Source organism: Lontra canadensis, unplaced genomic scaffold (assembly GCF_010015895.1).
Source record: "Lontra canadensis isolate GAN:19392208 unplaced genomic scaffold, GSC_riverotter_1.0 scaffold7, whole genome shotgun sequence".
Taxonomy (NCBI): Eukaryota; Metazoa; Chordata; class Mammalia; order Carnivora; family Mustelidae; genus Lontra; species Lontra canadensis.
In genome coordinates, this window is record NW_022631001.1 from 15,457,308 (window position 1) to 15,476,630 (window position 19,323).

A 19,323-nucleotide genomic window follows, 5' to 3' on the forward strand; every position below is an offset into this window, starting at 1 on the left:
TGAAAGAGTAATAACCCACCTTGGCCAAAGATTTGATGATATTTCCTTTTATGGGCCAACCATATCCAAATTATTTTCCCCTCTTTGATTTCCAGCTACAATCAGATACAGAGGGACCAGAAAAGAAAGACTAAGGTAGCCTACTCAAATAATCTTGGGTAGAGTCCTATCCTGCCAAGCTCACATGAGCAGTCATTTTCCTTTAGACTTAAAATTGGAATTCCTGATATTATTAATATTTGGGATATTAAAAAGCAAAACCAAAAATGAAACAGAACCTTAGTGATCATAACTCAAATACTAAAATCATAGATTCAGAAACTGAGACCAAATAGAAGATTGGACTTCTTCAGATCACACATTTGGATGGCAATAGGGTCAGGATTTGCTACTCCAGATCTTCTGATTCCTATACCACAAATTAGAGTGCAATTTAAATGGACAAACTTTTAATTTTTTATCCTTTTTTTTTGGACTGATGTTTTTTGTCCTTTCCTTAAAATTACATCAAAGACTACTCAGTACATATTTAATGAACATTATCCTTATTTTAGTAACACAGTACTAATTTCCATTTATTTTTCTATTTCTCTCTTAGTGTCTCTCTTAGTGTCTCCAACTATTTTTTGTAGTATACAGCTATTTCCTACTTGTCTGAAATCTTACAGGGAATTTACCAACTGACAAGGAAGTGAGGGAAGCAGAAGGAAAACATTTTGCGTTGGAAGAAATGTTTGAGTGGGAAGAAAGGCCATTTAGCTGTCCCTCCTTTTTCCTCCCAGAATGTTGCAGATCATCCCAATAATATCCCAGTAGGGAATACATTGTGGGCCTCTAAAAGAAACCCAAGCAATTACTATCCATTTGAATATACTAGCCAATTTTCCTTTCTGAAAGAATTTTCAGTTTAGCAGCATTAGAGGGCTATGTCTTAAAATTTACAACCTGAATTATTTCAGCAAAATTACGTGCCTCACATGCATTGGCTTTTGGTTTCAAATCCAACTGCATAATAGGGTGTACATTAAATCAGATGTCATTTGGAAACTGCAAATTTAAAATTTGTGACATTTTCTAATCTTGGTAAACTCCTTGTCATCCAGGGATGCTTTCTCTTTGTGTCTTTCTCTTTATCTTTATGTATGTTGAGCCATTTATCTAGGCCTCTAGAGTATACTTCCCCTCTCCTTCATTCATTCTTTTATTGCCTATTCATCCTTCAAGGCTGTTTAAGCGTTACTACAGCTACAAAACCTCTTCCTGGATACTTCCTCCAGTCAGAGCTATGTGTGTCTTCTATGGTCTCCCACAGCACTATATTTCCACCTTAATCATGACACTTACCTTACTGCCTATTTTTACACTTGTCTCCAAGATGCTTGGAACTTACATTAGCATTGACTATTCACTTGTCCTAACATTAGCAATGATCCCCTTTGAACCTATAGCATTGCACATTTCTAGAACATGGTAGGCACCCAAGACATATATGAATGAATGAATGAATGAATGAATGAATTGTATTAGTTAATGGGCTTCATTGGACACCTTACTGCTCCTTGGCTCAGCTTTGAACCTAGTGAAGCAGATAATTCAGTGACACTTCAAAAATCTTTCAAGAAAGGCACTACAGATGATTATTGCAGGCACATTGAAGGCCTTTTTACAGACTGCCCCCCCCACCAAATAACCACTACTCTTTGGCTCCATGGGCTGCTCCTTTAAGAATGTTTCTTGGCCAAAAAAAAAAAAAAAGCAACCCTTTGCCAACACTCTTCTGCTGGAAAAGTAGGAGGAGCAGAGGGATATATTTCGGGAGAGCTGTGGCTTTGGGGTTGCAATTTTGAAGACAGTTTTTATAAGGAATGAATCTTGTTTGAAATTTTTATTCCAATATTAGCTCAGTGGGAAAACATTTTCTTGCAAAGCTTGTGAAAATTCCTTGAAGTTCCCAGGTTCGCAAAAGGAGGCCTGAACCAATAGTCAAAAAATATGCTCATCTCAACTCAATAACTTGTTAGGTGAACTCAGACAAGACAATTAATCTCTCTAAGATTCAGCTTCTTCATATATTTTTTAAAGATTTTATTTATTTATTTGAGAGAGAGAGAGACAGAGAGAATGAAAGGGAGCATGAGCAGCGGTAGAAGGATGGGCAAACAGAGAGAGAGAAGCAGGCTTCCTGATGAGAGGGGAGTTCCCAGAAGGTCTCAAGGCAGGTCTCAATCCCAGGATCCCAGGATCATGACCTGAGCCAAAGGCAGATGCTTTACCAACTGAGCCACCCAGGCACACCCCATAGTTTCTTCATATATATTTTTAAGATTTTTATTTATTTATTTGACAGACAGAGATCAGAAGTAGGCAGAGAGGCAGGTGGGGGGGGATAGGCTCCCCTCTGAGCAGAGAGCCTGATGCAGAGCTCAATCCCAGGACCCTGGGATCATGACCTGAGCCAAAGGCAGAGGCTTTAACCCACTGAGCCACCCAGGTGCTTCATAGTTTCTTCATATTTAAAACAGGAATAAAACCAATACTTTTCTCATAGTAAGATAATGTATTTGAGAACACCTTGAAATGCTATTTTGAAGTCTAATGATTTGTCACTTACAAATATGTCTGTAATTGAAGAGTTAAAAATGATTCTAAATTATTACTTTTCTAAAATTCAGATTTTAAGTGGACAAACATACTGATTAGTCAAATGTTTTTTCCTGTATACACTGTCATATAAACATATATACATAAAGTATGTAACTGTTTTGTGTGTAAGAGGCTCCATCAAGATCCCAGAATGTTTTTCCTTCTCTAGTAACTGAATCCTTGGTCAAGAACGTTCTCACAAGACCGCTTGCATATTTGGATACTGGCAAGTTTATAGGAATGTACATTTAAAATGACTTTGAATGTTGACTGGAAACCAGCAACAGTAATTGTATCCTATTTGATATTGGGAAAGCTGAGTGCTGTGGGCATTCTGCAAAGATTTTAGGCAGTAGTGGTTACATTTCAGAGTCTTTCTAATGATTTCTTATAAAGAACATATGCCACATTGCCAAGGCAATTTACCTTATGTTGAATACTTTCTGTTTTTTAATCCTGTATTTAAAGCAGTCAAATATATTATGAAGGGAATATTCTTATTCTATCAGTTAATAATTTAAGTAGTTTGAAGGCTTTTACCATGAACATTCCCTCTAAAAAGATACTCTTCATTGACTCTACTAGACAAGAGGTATAAGGCAGTCACCATTCTTTTTACCTGGAATAATGCTCATTTGGGTAATTTCTGCTGATGACAATACCAGGAATACTTAGCAACAGCAAGAGAAAAATTCTCCTAAGGCTAGACCTAGAAAAAAAATTGGGTCCTTGTTAGTTTAGAATGCATTTTCTCTTTTGGTTTTAAAATGCTCAAATTCCAAAACAGCAATAGTTTTGAAATAGTCCTTGGTCAGATTTGATTCATAGCTCAAACAAGAGGGAGCCTTCTTTCATTCCTTGTGTTGACAAGGGATAAAAATCCATACAAGTATACTGCCTCGGAATCTTTATAAGCCCTGTGATTTCAAAGAAAATTGACAAATAGCCCTCAAGTGGCCTTTGAAACAGAATGTGTGCTCTAAAAATGGGAACTGCATTTTGTCTGTTTTCTTTCATAAGCCTAGATATCTGGCAAAGCATTATGAAAATAATGAATATAATAAGGACATACCAACTCTGTTCTTACCATTTTTTTTTACTTTTTCCCCCAGTTTTATTGAGAAATAATTGGCATACATCACTGTATAAGATTGAGGCAGACAGCATGATGGTTTGATTTACATATATTGCGACATGATGACCACAACAGGTTTAGCTAACGTTCATCTTCTCATATAGCTATAAGAAGAAAAAAGAAGAGGATAAAAGGGAAAAAAGTTTCTCATTGTAAAGAAAACTCTTGAGATCTATAACTTTGCTGTATATCACATAGCAGTGTTAGCTGTAGTCATCATGTTGAACGTTGTATCACTAGTACTTCTTTGTCTTATAACTCTAAGTTTGTACCTTCTGACCATCTTTCCTGATACACCCTCCTCAACCCCTGCCTCTGGAAACCCCAAGTCTAATTTCTTTTTCTATGAGTAGATTTTTGTTGTTGTGTTCCACAAATAAGTGAAATTGTATAGTATTTGACTTATTTCACTGAGCATAATGCCTTTAAAGTCCATCCATGTTGTCAAAAAATGGCTGAAAAGTTCCATTACACACACACACACACACACACACACACACCCCTCTCATAACTTCTTTATCCATTCATCCATCAACAGACACTTAGGTTGTTTCCATGTAAATCATGCTGCCGTGACCTATGGGTGCAGACATCTCCTCCAGGCTGCTGATTTTGTTACCTTTGGATATGTTTCCAGAAGTGAAATAACTGGGTTGTCCTAGTTTTAATTTTTTGAGGATCCTCCATACTGTTTTCCATACTGGGTGTAGTTTATATCCCCACCAATGGTGCACAAGGGCTTCCTTTTTTAGCTCATCCAAGTCAGCATTTGTTATCATTCATTTTTTTGGTGATGGCTGTTCTAAGCATATGGTGATATCACATTGTGTGTCCTTACTAATTTTTAGGAAAGAAGAATGCTATTATTTTATCCCTTTATTTCAGTTGGAAACATTAACATCTCAAGACTAATGTATATATACATATATAATTTATATATGTGTATATGTATGTATATGTGTGCATATGTATATACACATATATATCCCGAAGGATAGCTTTAGCAAAATCTTCAAACATCAATGTCAAATGAACTTAATGAATGCCCACAGCATTCACTTAATGCACTCTCATTACAAGGATAAAAACAAGTTGAAACGAACAACTGAGTGGTACTTAATTTTTTTCAGAAAGCTATTTATCAATAATTACTATTCATACTTATATTTCTGCTACTAGTAGGTAACTTTCATCTACCATTCATTTACTTAAGCTTATTTTTGCTTCAAAAGGAGTTTTCCAGCCTTACCACAATGCTTAGCATAATGCTGCTATTTTATTGAAGCTGACAATATTGACAAATTGATTATATATATATACTTTATAAAATACATTTTTTATCTATCATTTTTATTTTATTTGTAGCCTATAACTCTGGGGATCTAGGTAGAAATAGTGTCCCTAGGCAGCAAATACTCATTTACTTAACATGTAGAACATTATGAGTTTCTCAAATTGGTTTTGGGGACCTCTAGGATTTCCCCTAACCTGGAAGTTTTGGGTCTGACAAAGTTCAATATAGCATATATTTATTGTAAATCTACTATGTACCCTATACTATGGTAGATACTTATATAGGACGATGAGTAAGACATAATTCCTGTCCTTAGAGAGCTTGAAGTGCAATGGAATAGGAAAATACAAATAGACAGTTAAAATATAGGATAATTATAATGAGTGCTATGCAGAGGACAGTAATGAAGATATTTTTTTCCAGTTCCTTAGTCTGGTTTGCTATTAGGGTGATATTGGCCTTGTAGAACCAGGAAGTGTTCTCTCCACTTCAAAGTTTTGTAAGAGATCCTAGAGACTTGGTTCAACTTTTTCCTCAAATGTTTGGTAGAATTCACTAGTAAACCCATCTGGATCTGGTGTTTTCTATTTTAGAAGGTTATTAATGATTCAACTTATGTTATAGAAATATGTATATTCAGATTGTTTCTTTCCTCTTTTGTGACTTTTGGATGATTGTGCCTCTCAAGGAAATGGTCCATTTCATCTAGGTTATTAAATTTGAAAGGTGCATAGAGTTGTTCATACTATTCCTTTATTACGCTTTTAATGTCCATGGGACCCATAGTGATGTCCTGTCTTTCCTGTCTGATATTCGTAAGTTATATCAACTCTCTTTTCCTCCTATTTCACCTGGCTAGAGACCTATCAACTTTATTGATATGTTCAAAGAATTATTATTTGGTCTTACTGATTTTCTCTATTTCCTTTTTTTTTCTTTCAATTTCACTGATTTCTGCTCTATTTTTTTCTTATTTCTTTGCTTCTCCTTCCTTTGGATTTAATTAGCTCTTCTTTTCCTAGTTTCCTAAGTCGAAGGCTTGGATTATTTATTTATTTTTCTTTATGTTATTGATTCCCACTTGAATTCTGTGTGGACAGAAAATGTACTTTGTATGACTTCAATCCTTTCTTACATTTACTGAGGATTGTTTTATGACCCAGAATATGCCTTTATCTTGGTAAACATTCTGGGTACACTTGGAAAGACTGTGTGTTCTGTTGTTACTGGATAGAATGTTCCATAATTGCCAATTAGATAAAGTTGATTGATAGTGTTGTTCAAGGGCTTTAAATCCTTACTGTCTGTGTACTTATTCTATCAAATACAGAGAGAGAGATGTTGAAATCTTCACATATTATTTATGGATTTCTCTGTTTCTCCTGATACTCTAATCAGTTGTGCTTCATGCATTTTGAACCTTTTTATCTGGAACATAAATATTGATAATCCTTATATCATCTTGACATCTATCTCTGATAATATTCCTTCCTGTGAAATTTACTTTTATACTAATATCATCATTATAGCTTTCTTTTTAATTACCAGGTTCATCTAATTTCTACTCTTTAACTTTTTCCTTGTTTCAGAAACTTAGAACACTAGTATTTACATAGCAAAATGCCCTTTTGCTTTTCTGTTTCATAGAATTGTAGCTTTATTGGCATAAAACTTGATGTTGATGTATTTTAAATGTTATATTGATTGATATGGAAATATATAACAAAATTTATACATATATGCACAAAATATATATACTTTTTGCTTTATTGCAACATTATTCACATTAAGTCCCTGGTAACTGAATGCTCTGTGAATATAAATACAAATTTCATGTGAACAATGTGTGTCCTTGGGTAAGTAACTTGACTCAGTTTTCTCTTCTATAAGATGAGGATAGTAATAATACTTCCCTCTTTTAATGGTTGTGAAGATAAATGAGCTCATACATCCAAAGTACTCAGAACAGTTTTTGACACAGAATAAGCACTATAGAAATGTTTACTACCACTCCATCCTTTAACTTCTAATCAGTCTGTCTCATTACATTAAAAATGGGCACCTATGGTTGACAAGAGGTAGTCAGATCTTTCTTTTTATCTGGTCGGACAATATCTACCTTTTATTTATTTATTTTTTAATTTACGTATTTATTTCAGATAGATAGCGCCTGCATGAGGGGAGCGGTGGGGAAAGAAAGAGAGAAGGAGAGAGAGAGAGAATCCAAGCAGATTCTGGACTGAGCACAGAGCCTGGAGTATGGCTCGATCTCAGGCCCTGAGATCATGACCTGAGCTGAAATCAAGAGCCAGAGCTTAACCTACTGAACCACGCAGACACCCTGACAGTATCTACCTTTTAATTTGTGTTAACACCATTTAACAGAAGGGCAGTTGGAAAACCCTCCAAATTTAACCTGAACATTAAATAACACCCTTCTCGATAACACATGGTATAGGGAACAAATACAAAAGTGACCCCGACATTAGGCCTTAAAGTAAGCCATAATAAATTCCTGAAAGTAGAACAATTTAGTCAGATTTTCTGAACACAGTGTAATAAAGCTAAAACTTGGTAGCAAAAGGTCATTGAATATTTCTGAACCATTTATAAATTTTTTAAAATATCCCTCTTAGAGCACTGAAAGGCAAAATCAAAGCAGATGTTCAGAGATGAATGACAATTAGAATACTAATTGTAATGGTTAAGAGAACGGGGCCTGGGAGTGAAGTCGCGTGGCCCTGATCCAAATTCTGGCTTTGCTGCAAATGACTGTGATTCTGATCCAGGTGCTTGAAATAAAGATAGTAATAGCTGTCTTAGAGGATTTTTCTTTTTTTTTTTTTTAGATTAAATAAAATGATAGCACTCTTTAAACATCACTGATTTTTGTGTATGTAACATTCCCTGTCACAATGTAGATATGTAAAAAGCTACCATTTTACATATCTGAAGGTACTAAAAAGTAAACTCAAATTCTGCCTGGGGTGGGAAACTGCTGCAGCCTGATCTAGCTGGCCTGGAGCTTGCTTCCAGATCAAGGGCTACTGCCTGAGGGCAGCGTTTGTGTGACTAACAGGTGCCAAGGACCTGAACCCTTCTAGGTCAGGGATGGTGGGGAGTCTCAGGGAGCTGGGGAGAGACGCTGGAAAATGGAAGGGCTAGAAGAGGAACCAGGAAGTGAGTGGAGGGAAGGAGGTGCAGTGGGGGACACCTCCATAGGGTTAAGGCGAGAGGCCTTCCCCATCTTTGGGCGATGGGCTGGAATGAGTGGGCAGATACTGTCACAGTTCTTTGCCCTGGCCTGCTGTGCTGGTGTCTTCTTTCGGTTCCACTTCTTTTCCTAAATCAACTTCCTGCTCTCGGTCAGGAAGGCTGACCTATATAGTTAGGGCAACAGGCTCCCTTGTCCTCAGGCTTCTGAATGGGTTTAGCAATGGGCAGGAACAGACAGGTGGAGGAAATGGCGCCCTCCTAACCACTTCACCGAGTTGGGCTCAGGGACCCTAGCAGCACCCTCTTACAGCTCACATAGTACTCTCCCTGTGGTTCCCTAGGCTCTGCTAGATTATTCGCTTTAGGTCTTTTTAATCTTACGTATGCACTCAGTGCTATAGATTTCCCTTTTTGGCCGGCTTTCACTACCTCCCACAAATTTATTAGGTTGTATTTTCATTTTCATCTAGTTCAAAGTATTTCAAAATTGCTCTTGAGATTTCTTCATGTTTTATCGAGACAGGTGTTATTTAATGTTCAGGTTAAATTTGGAGGGTTTTCCAACTGTCCTTCTGTTATTGATTTCTAGTTTAATTCCATTGTGGTCTGAGAGCAAATATTGTATAATTTCTACTTTATAAACTTGTTAAGGTGTGGTTTATGACCCATAATGTGGTCTATCTTGGTAAATGTTTTATGTGAGCTTGGGAAGAATGTGTAATCTGCTATTTTTGGATGAAGTACTATATAGATGTCAATTGTATCCAGTTGATTAATGGTGCTATTGAGTTCAACTATGTCCTTACTGACATATCTATCTATATATAAATATATATAATTAAATATATTGTTGGTAATACTATTTTTTACAAAAACTTATCTGTTAAATCAATTAAGAATAAGAAAAATATCTTTTTTGTTTTACTTATTCATTTTCTGATGTTTTTTCTTTCTCTTTGTAGGTCTATTATTCTAATCTTTATCATTTTTTTTCCTCTCTGAAGAACTTCTTTTAACATTTCTTGCAAGGCAGATCTGCTGGCAATATATTTCCTCAATTTTTCTTTTTTGTCTGAGAAAGTGTTTCCCTTATACTTTTGAAGGGTAATTTGTCAGAACACAGAATTCTGTATTTTTGTTTTTGTTTTCTTTTATCTTTAAAATATTTCATTCCATTTCCTTCTTGTTTGCATCTTTTCTGAGAAGACAGATAGAATTCTGGTCTTTCTCTTATAGGGAAGTTACTTCCTCTTTTCTGTACTACCCCCCCACCGCCACCCCAGCTTCTTTCAGTTTTTTTTTACTTTTTCTTGAAAATCTAAAGTTTGTATATGATACACCCTGGTGTAGGTTTTCTTTGACAATTGCCTTCTTGGTTTTTGCAGAGCTTCCTGGATCTGAGGCTTGATGTCTGACATTAATTTGGGGACGTCTTCAGTCTTACGGCTTTATATATTGCTTCTCTTGTTTTTCCTATTACTTCTGTTCTGGTATTCCAACTATGTTACATTTTTTGTAGGTATCTCTATTTTGGGATATTTTGAGGGTTTTTTTTCCTGTCGTTGTTTGTGTTTTTTTTTTTTTGTTTTTTTTTTTGATTTTTGGATTTGTTTTTGTTTTTGGCTTTCAGTTTTAGAAGTTTCTATTACCATATCCTCAAACTGAGACATTCTTTCCTCAGCCATCCCCAGGTTACTAATGAAACCACTACAGACATTTTTTATTTCTATTACAATGTTTCTATGTCTAGCATTCCTTTTTAGTTCTTTTCTAGAATTTCCATCTTCCTACTTAAATTATCCATCTGTTCTTGAATGTTGTCTACTTTTTTCATTAAACCTCTTAGGATATTAATTTTTTTAAAGAACTCCTGGTCTGATATTCCAGCATTCCTGCCATATCTGACTCTGGTTATTTTACTCATCTGGTGTCTTCAAACTGTGTGTTTTTCCTTTCATTATGCTTTGTAATTTTTTCTTAAGATGAACATCATGTACCAGGTAAAAGGAACTGCAATAAATAAGCTGTCAGTAATGTTATGGTAAGGTGTCAGAGGAGGGGTAATGATCTATACTTCTGTGATTTAGTTTTAGTCCTCTAGTGAGTCTTTAACTCTGGACCGTAAGTGTCACCAGTACTTCTCAGTTTTTCCCCCTTTAGGTGGTTCAGAATGTCTAGACAGATGCTAGAGTTTATACTTCCTTTCCCCATGTAGATTAGGCTCTAGTAAAGTGGTTTCTTCTCAGGGCAGGTCTTATTTAGAACAGAATACTCTGGCATGTTTCATGTTTTAGATGTTCTTTTGCCCCCCTCCCCAAACCCGACTCCCACTCCTGCTATATGCTGGAAGGATTTTTCTCCTATCTTCACTGTGAGTCCAGGAGATTTACTGGAGGACAACTCACGAAAGTATTGGTAGGACCTCAAAGACCAAATGAACCCCTCTGGAGTTTTTAACTCTCAGACTTGTCCACACTCCTCAATTTATCAATTACAGTTCAAGTTTTCACATCCCGACTCTGGTTCCTGTGAATTTCTGCTCTAGTTACTTGTGATTCTCTAGATTCACCTATCTCCAACTTTAAAATATGACTTGAAGTCCAGAATTGTGATGTCTCTAGCTTTGCTTTTCTTTTTCAAGATTGCTTTGGCTATTCAGAGTCTTTTGTGGTTCTTTACAAATTTTAGAATTTTTGTTCTAGTTCTCTGTTGATATTTTCAAATGGATTGCATTAAATATTTAGATGACTTTGGATCGTATAGACATCTTTTTTTTTTTTTTAAAGATTCTATTTGAGAGAGAGAGAGAGCATGGGAGGGAAAAGGTCAGAGGGAGAAGCAGACTCCCCACCGAGCAAGGAGCCCAATGCGGGACTCGATCGCAGGACTCCAGGATCATGACCTGAGTGAAGGCAGTCACTTAACCAACTGAGCCACCCAGGCGCCCCTGGTATAAACATCTTAACAATAGTCTTCTAATCCATGAACATGGAATGTCTTTCCTTTTCTTTGTGTCATCTTCAGTTTCTTTCATCACTGATAGTTTCCAGAGTACAGGTCTTTCACTTCTTTGGTTAAGTTTATTCCTAGGTGTCTTGTTATTTTCGGTGCAGTTGTAAATGGGATTGTTTTCTTGATTTTATTTTCTGCCACTTCATTATCAGTACATAGAAATGCAATAGATTTCTGTACCTTGATTTTGTTTCCTGCAACTTTACTAAATTTATTTATCAGTTCTAGTAGTTTTTTGGTAGGCTATATATAGTATCATATCATCTGCAAATAGTAAGTTTTACTTCTTCCTTACCAATTTGGTTGCCTTTTCTTTCTTTTTGTTATCCAATTGCTATGGCTTGGACTTCCAGTACTATGTTGAATAAAAGTGGTGAGAGTGGACATCCTTGTCTTACTCCTGACCTTTAGAGAAAAATTTTTTTTTCCTGTTGAAGATATTAGCTATGGGTTTTTCATATACAGCCTTTATCATGTTTAGGTATGTTCTCTCTAAACCTACTTTGTCAAGGGTTTTTATCATGTATGGATGCTGTACTTTGTCACATGCTTTTTCTGCATCTTTTGAAATGGTCATTTTAAATTTTATCTATTTATTTGAGAGAGAGAGTGAGTGAGCATGAGCAGGATGGAGGGTCAGGAGGGAGAGAGAGAAACAGACTCTCAGCTAAGCATGGAGCCCAACATGGGGCTCAATCCCAGGATCCTGAGATCATGTCATGAACCCTGGTCATAAGGTTCTGATCCCTTCTCTTACTGATGTGATATATCATGTTGATTGATTTGCAGATATTGAACCAACTTTTCAACCCATGAATAAATCTCATGTGACTACAGTGAATGGTTTTTTAAAATGTATTGTTGAATTCAGTTTGCTAGTATTTATTGAGGATTTTTACATCAATGGTCGTCAGGGATATTGGCCTGTAATTCTCTTTTAGTGGTGTCTATATCTGATTTTACTATCAGGATAATACTGGTCTCATAGAAAGAATTTAGAAGTTTAGCTTCCTCTTCTATTTTTTGGAATAGTGTGAGAAGAATAGGTATTAATTCTTCTTTGACTATTTGGTAGAATTTGCCTGTGAAAGCATTAGACCCTAGAGTTTGTTTGTTGAGAGTTCTTTAGTTGCTGATTGAATGTCTCTGCTGGTTATCAGTCTCTTCAAATTTTCTGTTTCTTCCTATTTCAGTTTTGGTAGTTTATGTTTCTAGGAATTTATCCATTTCTTTTAGGTTATCTATTTTATTGGCATATTGTTTTTCATAATATTCTCTTATAATTATTTGTGTTTCTGTAGTGTTGATCATTTTTCCTCTCCCGTTTGTGATTTTATTTATTTGAGTCCATTCTATTTCTGTCTTTTCTTTTTTCTTTTTTTATTTTTTGTAAGTGTGGCTGGAGGTTTATAAATTTTATTGAATTTTTGAAAGAACCAGCTCCTGGTTTCATTGATGGGTTCTATTATATTTTTTAGTTTCTGTATTATCTATTTCTATTCTAATTTTAGTCTTTCTTTCCTTCCACTGCTTTTAGAGTTAGTTGTTCTTTTTCTAGTTCCTGGTATAAGGTTATTTATTTGAGATTTTTTTCTTGCTTCTTGAGGTAGTTGTATATTGCTATTAGCTTTCCTGTTAGTACTACTTTGCTGCCTCGCAAAGATTTTGGATCATTGTGTTTTCATTTTCATTTGTTTCCTATACTTTTTAAATTTATTCCTTTTTTTCCTGGTTGTCCCACTCATTTTTTAGTAGCATGTTATTTAACATCCATGTATTTGTGGTCTTTCCCAATTTTTTCTTGTGGTTGACATTTATAGCATTGTGTTCAGAAAAGATGCATGGTATGACTTTGATCTTTTTTAATTTCTTGAGGCTTGTTTTATGGGCTAATAATCCGGAGAATGTTCTCTGTGCACTTGAAAAGTATGTTTATTCTGTGTTAGATGGAATGTTCTGAATGTGTCTGTTAAATCCATCTGTTCAGTGTGTCATTCAAAACCATTGCTTCCTTATTGATTTTCTGTTAAGATGATCTGTCCATTGGTGTTAAGTAGGGTGTTAAAGTCCCTACTGTTAATAACTGTTTTGTGTATTTTGGCACTCCTATTGGGTGCATAAATATTTAAAGTTATTATATCTTCTTTTTGGACTGTCCCCTTTATTATTATATAGTGTCCTCCATTATCCCTTATTACAGTCTTTGTTTTAAAGTCAATTTTAGGGATGCCTGGGTGGCTCAGTTGGTTAAGCTGCTGCCTTCAGCTCAGGCCATGATCCCAGGGTCCTGGGAACGAGTCCCACATTGGGCTCCTTGCTCAGCAGGGAGTCTGCTTCTCTCTCTGCCTCTGTCTGCTGCTCTGCCTGCTTGTGTTCTCCCTCTCTCTCTCTCTGACAAATAAATAAATAAATAAAATTAAAAAAAAAATAAAGTCAATTTAATCCTATATAAGTATTGCTATATGGCTTTCTTTTGACATCCATTTTCATTTAAGATGTTTCTCCATTCCCTTACTTTCAACCTGTAGGTGTTTTTAGGTCTAAAATGAATCTTTTGTAGGGGGCATATAGATGGGTGTTTTTTTTTTTTTTAATCCATTCTTTCAACCTATGTCTTTTGACTGGAGTGTTTACATTCAAAGTAATTGTTGATAGATATGTATTCATTGCCGTGTACTTACTTTTTTTGTGGTTATTTTTTTAACATTTTCTCTGATTCTTGTCTTTCTGTCTTTTATGTTCTTGCTGATTTTGTTTAATGATATATTTGGATTTCTCTCTCCTTAGTCTTTGCATATTTATTAGTGGTTTTTGATATATGTTTACCATTAGAGTTGTATATAACTTCTGCATATAGCAGTCTATATTAAGTTGATGGTCATTTAAGTTTGAACCCATTCTTTTTTCCTCTCCTTCCCCCATTTTAGGTATATTCTATTATACTTTACATCCTTTTTTTAATTGAGTTCCTTGACAATTTTTTACAGAAATGTTCCTTTTTACTGCTTTTCTGTTTCCTACCTTCATTCTGTCACTTTTGGTCTCTTTTTTTCCCCCTCAGAGTCCCTTTTAATAATTCTTGCAGAGCTGGTTTAGTGTTCATGAACTCTAGGTTAACTCTAGATTTTGTTTGTCTGGGAAACTCTTTATCTCTTCTATTCTGAATGATAGCCTCGCTGGATAGGGTATCCTGCCTAAAGATTTTTCCTATTCAGCACTCAGAATATATCGTGCCATATGCCACTCTCTTCTGGCTTGCAAAATTTCTGTTGAAAATCTGCTACCCTTAAGGGTCTTCCCTTGTAAATTAAGGACTTCTATTGTCCTGTTACTTTAAAGGTTTTTTTTTTTTCTTTATCACTATATTTTGCCAATTTAAATACAATATGTCTTGGTATGGTTCTGATTTGTTAATATTTATTAAAGTTCTCTGTGCCTTGTGGGTCTGGATGTCTGTTTCCTTTCCCCAGGTTAGTTTTCAGCTATTCAAATAAATTTTCTGCCTCCTTTTCTCTCTCTTCTTCTTCTGGGATTCCTACAGTATGAATGTTATTACATTTAATGGAGTCACTGAATTTGCTGTGTCTATCCTTGTTTCATGTAATTCCTTTTTCTCTCTTTTGTTCAGCTTGATTATTTTCCATTACTCTGTATTCTAGGTCACTAATTTCTTCCTCTGCTTCTTCCATCCTACTGTTCATTTCCTCAAGCATGTTTCTCACTTCATTTATTGTACCCTTTATCTCTGCTATGGTATTCCTTATTGCTGTGCTAAGGGTCTCACTCACATCTTACACTCTTTGCTCAAGTCCATTGAGTATCCTTATGATTGTTTCTTTAAATTCTCTAGTAGGAATTTTACTTATATCTCTCACTTAGATTTCTGGCCATGGCTTTGTCCTATTCTTCCATTTAGGATACATTTCTCTGTCTCATTTTGTCTGCCTCTCTGTGTCTGTTTCTCTGTGTTAAGAAATTTAGCTTTGTCTTTTGCTCTTGGACAGTAGTGGCTTTATAGAGAGGAGGTCCTGGAATGCCCTGCAGAGCAGTGTCACCTGTTCACCAGAACCTGGTACTTCAGGACAACTTCCTGTGTGTGTTGCTCCCACCGTGTTATTGTGTCTGAGTCACTTTTCCTTTCAGTCCAGTTGTCTTCACTGACTCTCTGTTGTGAGCTGGGCTTGCTGTTAGTGGGATCTAGGCAAGCCAACTCTGAGGAGATGTGCCTGTGGGGGAACATGGAAGCAGGACAGTGGTGTTAGCAAAATTTACACTGCACCACTGCTCCTATGCCAGATCCCTGAAGCTCTTGCAGCCAGGCCCCCCAGGATGTGAGGCTGGGCATGGAGCACATCCTTGGCTGGAGGTGTGTGGTTAGTATGATTTGTGGCGATGGCCATGCCCCCAGAAGCTGGGTAAGGTGCATGTAATAAACAAATTTGCCCTGAGCCCAGGACCGAGGCTAACAGGCTTGGAGTCAGTGAGTCCTCGGGACTCATGGGACAGATGCACTGCTGGCAGGTTAGGTAGCAAGTGTCTGTGCAGCCCCACCTCTTACAGGTGGCTTTGTATTTATGCTGGGTGGTGCAGGAGGAAAATGGAGCCTCTAGCTTCCTCTTTTTTGGAGAAGTGTCCCAACACACTCCAAAATTGGTATGAAGAGATCTGTCTCCTATTTCTCCCCCCTCCTCCAGCATTGTTCCAACTGCCATTTTTATGTTGCTTCTCTGTGCAGACTGCAATCTCTTCAAGGTGTCCACCCAGCTGTCAGTCACCCTCTGGGCTCACCCAGTGCTGAATCAGATGATGTTTCAACCTCCAGGCTCTAAGTCCCACTGGTTTTAAAAACTTAGGAACTCAGCCCCTCTGGTTTTTAAGGCCAAACATTATGGGGATTAATCTTCCTCATGTGAGCTCCCTGGTGTGAGGTCCCCTCTCTCTGCCCTTTCCCTGAGCAAGGCTCTGTCCATTCTGCAGCCAGCCTCCCTCCCCCTTTCTAACCTTCCCAACCCTTCAAATGCAGCTTCATTGCTATATTTAGTCCTAGAGTTCTGCCAGTCTTTAAATTGCTATCTGGTTTATTGCCTTGGATGTGTCTGATATCTAGTTGTAAATGTGGGACAGGGAGAGCTCAGCATCCTCTTTCAAGTTTTTATCTGCTAATTCCAACATCTGAGATCCCTCAGATACAATTTCTATTTCCCGCTTTTCTTTGCATGTCATATAATTTTTTTTAAATAATCCTTATGATAATATGTCAAAACAACCATTGATTCTGATCTGTTCTTTCCCCCTTCTCCAGTTGTTGTTTCTTTTTATTTTGGGTGTACATTTAATCACATATATGGGCGAGATTTACAGAGTCTGTCTTCCCTGCATTGTTTAGCTGCTGATGTATCTTTTGAGTTTTTGTTGTTGTTGTTGTAATTTCGTTGTTGTTGTTGTTCTTCTTCTTCTTCTTTTTCTTGAATCCAAGCTTCCTCTGGTTGCCTCTGGATCAGCATAGCTGAGGCACAGTTACCAATGGGTTTGCAAGTGGGTTAGGAAATGTGTTCAAATTCAAGCAGTATACAAATCTGTCTGAAATTTTAGTTTTCAGTAGACCTTATTATAACTCCTCTGCATATGTGAAAGGTCTCACACTCAGCCAGGAATGTGTAGATGACTTCAGTCTCTGCGGTAGCTGAATGACCTGCACTCAGTGTTCTAATCTGGGAGTGATATGTTAGAACTATTGATATGTTAGAACTATCAAGACCTTCCATGACTCATTCCACAGGTCCTCCTGTTAAATTTCTGGCTTTTCTAGACAGTTGGTAGTTTTCACCAACCAGTATTGCTACCTTAGGCCACTGCATTGTTGACTTTTGCCAACAATGATATTTGCCACCAAACCATGATTATTTTCAACACCTCTGAGCATGAGGTTTTCACACATGCTGGTTCAAAAGAAATTGTCCCTCTCCAGTGGTAGCAAAGATGCTGATTTTCATAGCTTAAGCTTTCTCTGCCCTGGTAGAACTGTGGTACCCATAGAATTTGGGGGAAAGGGTGTAGGAGCAGCCCAAGGCTACAACACCATAGAGGCCAAGTGTTATTAATGGAGGTTCTGGAATCAAAGTTTTTCAACTTGCCATATGCCTTTAATCAGTTTCCAGAGTCCAGAAATCGTTAATTTTGGCAGTTCTGTCTGTTTTCAAGTTGTTCTTTGGGGAAAAGATTTGCCAAGCTCTTTATTCCACCATGCTTTAAGAACAATGATGAATATAATAATAACACTTACCCTGTGCCAAATACTGTTCCAAGTACTTGACTAATTATAGTCATTTATACCAATTTACTTATTCACTCTAGGAGATTATGAATCCTATTTCACAGATGAGGAAACTAAGGCAGGCATCTCAAAGCTAGTATCTAACAGAATCAAATAAGGAAATCTGACTCCAGAATATGTATCTTGAGCACTCTGCTTTATCACTTAATTTAAAACTTCTAACAGCCTTATTGGAGTAAATAAAAATAGTACAGTAGTCCCCATTAGCTGTAAAAATATGTTCCTAGATGCCCAGTTGATGCCTGAAACCACAGATAGTACCAAATGCTATATATTCTTTTCAAATATATATACCTATAATAAAGTTTGATTTATAAATTAAGCACAGTAACAGATTAACAATTAATAAAATAGAACAATTATAATAATATACTATAATAAAATTTATGTGAATTTGTCTGTCCCCCTTTCTTTCTCGAAATGTCTTACTGTACTCACCCTTCTTCTTGCAATGATGTGAGATGATAAAATTCCCTTGTGAGGAGTGAGGCAAGGTGAATGATGTAAGCATTGTGATGTAGGGTTAGGCTATTACTGACCTGACTCTATGTCAGGAGGAAGATCATCTGCTTCCAGATGGTGGGTGACTCTGAGTAACTGAAACCATGGCAGATGAAACCATGGGTAAGGGAAGAATATCCTACCTTATATTTCTGAAGGGGAACTGAAGCTATACATCTTCTCTAAAGCCACAAAGTTATTAAGTAGCCAATTTAGGATTGGTATCTGTGTCTAATTGAATCTAAAGTCTGAGATGGTAGCCAACACATTATACAATCAGGGAGAATGATCCACATAGGTACTCTGTAAACAGAGAAACAGTACTAGCGCAGCCTGGCCTATGTACATGTGTGTGCACTGTCTACGTGTGCATGGATATGTGTAGGAGAGCTAGGAAAAGAAAAGCAGGGCTTGCAGTGGCATTAGATGGTTTTTTAGAAGGGTTTTTTTGGAAGGATAAATAGGAATTACAGAGAGAAAACATGGCAAGCAAGGACATTCCAGGCAGGGTCATTAAGGAAAGTGATAGGTTGGTGAAAGTCTGATTTTAATTTCCTTGAATATCTTCTCCCTACCCTACCATGTTTGATTCTTCATGTTTTCCAGCTGAGATTTACTGTCTGATTAATATTTCTTTACTATTGCTAAGGTGTTCATGTAATTTATTTCATTTAAGGTAATTGAGAATTCACGCCAGCACCCTTTTGAATCTGTCTTCCTCTTCCAAGAGGGTATTAAAAAAAAAAAAAAGACTGACCTATGGTTAATCATAACCTGTTTAGAGTTTATACTATTCGTTTTCTAGTTGGCACAGTGTCCAGAGATAGATTTAGTGCATCCAACCAAGAGCTCCCTGGTATGACTAAGGATTGTCACGGCCACAACTTAGTATGTGTGACCCTTTTTAAAATTTAGGAGCTATCATAAGAAGCACTGATATAGATACAGAAACTTGAACTTTTAATTATTTCTTTGAAAAATATATTGTTTGTACCTTTTTCCACTGTAGAATTGAATCTAACAGTGGAAAATAGGGATAACTCAAGTCTTCTGTAGGAATACTGAGCACAGTATATATATATATATATATCTTGATTTTTATAAACATTATTAGCTGAGCAATTTTGGGCAAATACTTTACCATCTCTAAGCTCCTTACTCATATGTAAAATTCAGTAATAGTATTAT

The 19,323-nt window shown here is 36.5% G+C and overlaps 1 protein-coding gene across 24 annotated transcripts in view; it reads left to right on the plus strand.

Moving 5' to 3' along the window:
• Positions 1-19,323, plus strand: part of DLG2 (discs large MAGUK scaffold protein 2) — a 1,980,468-nt gene that overhangs the window by 1,315,919 nt on the left and 645,226 nt on the right. The gene's annotated exons all lie outside the window — the stretch shown is intronic.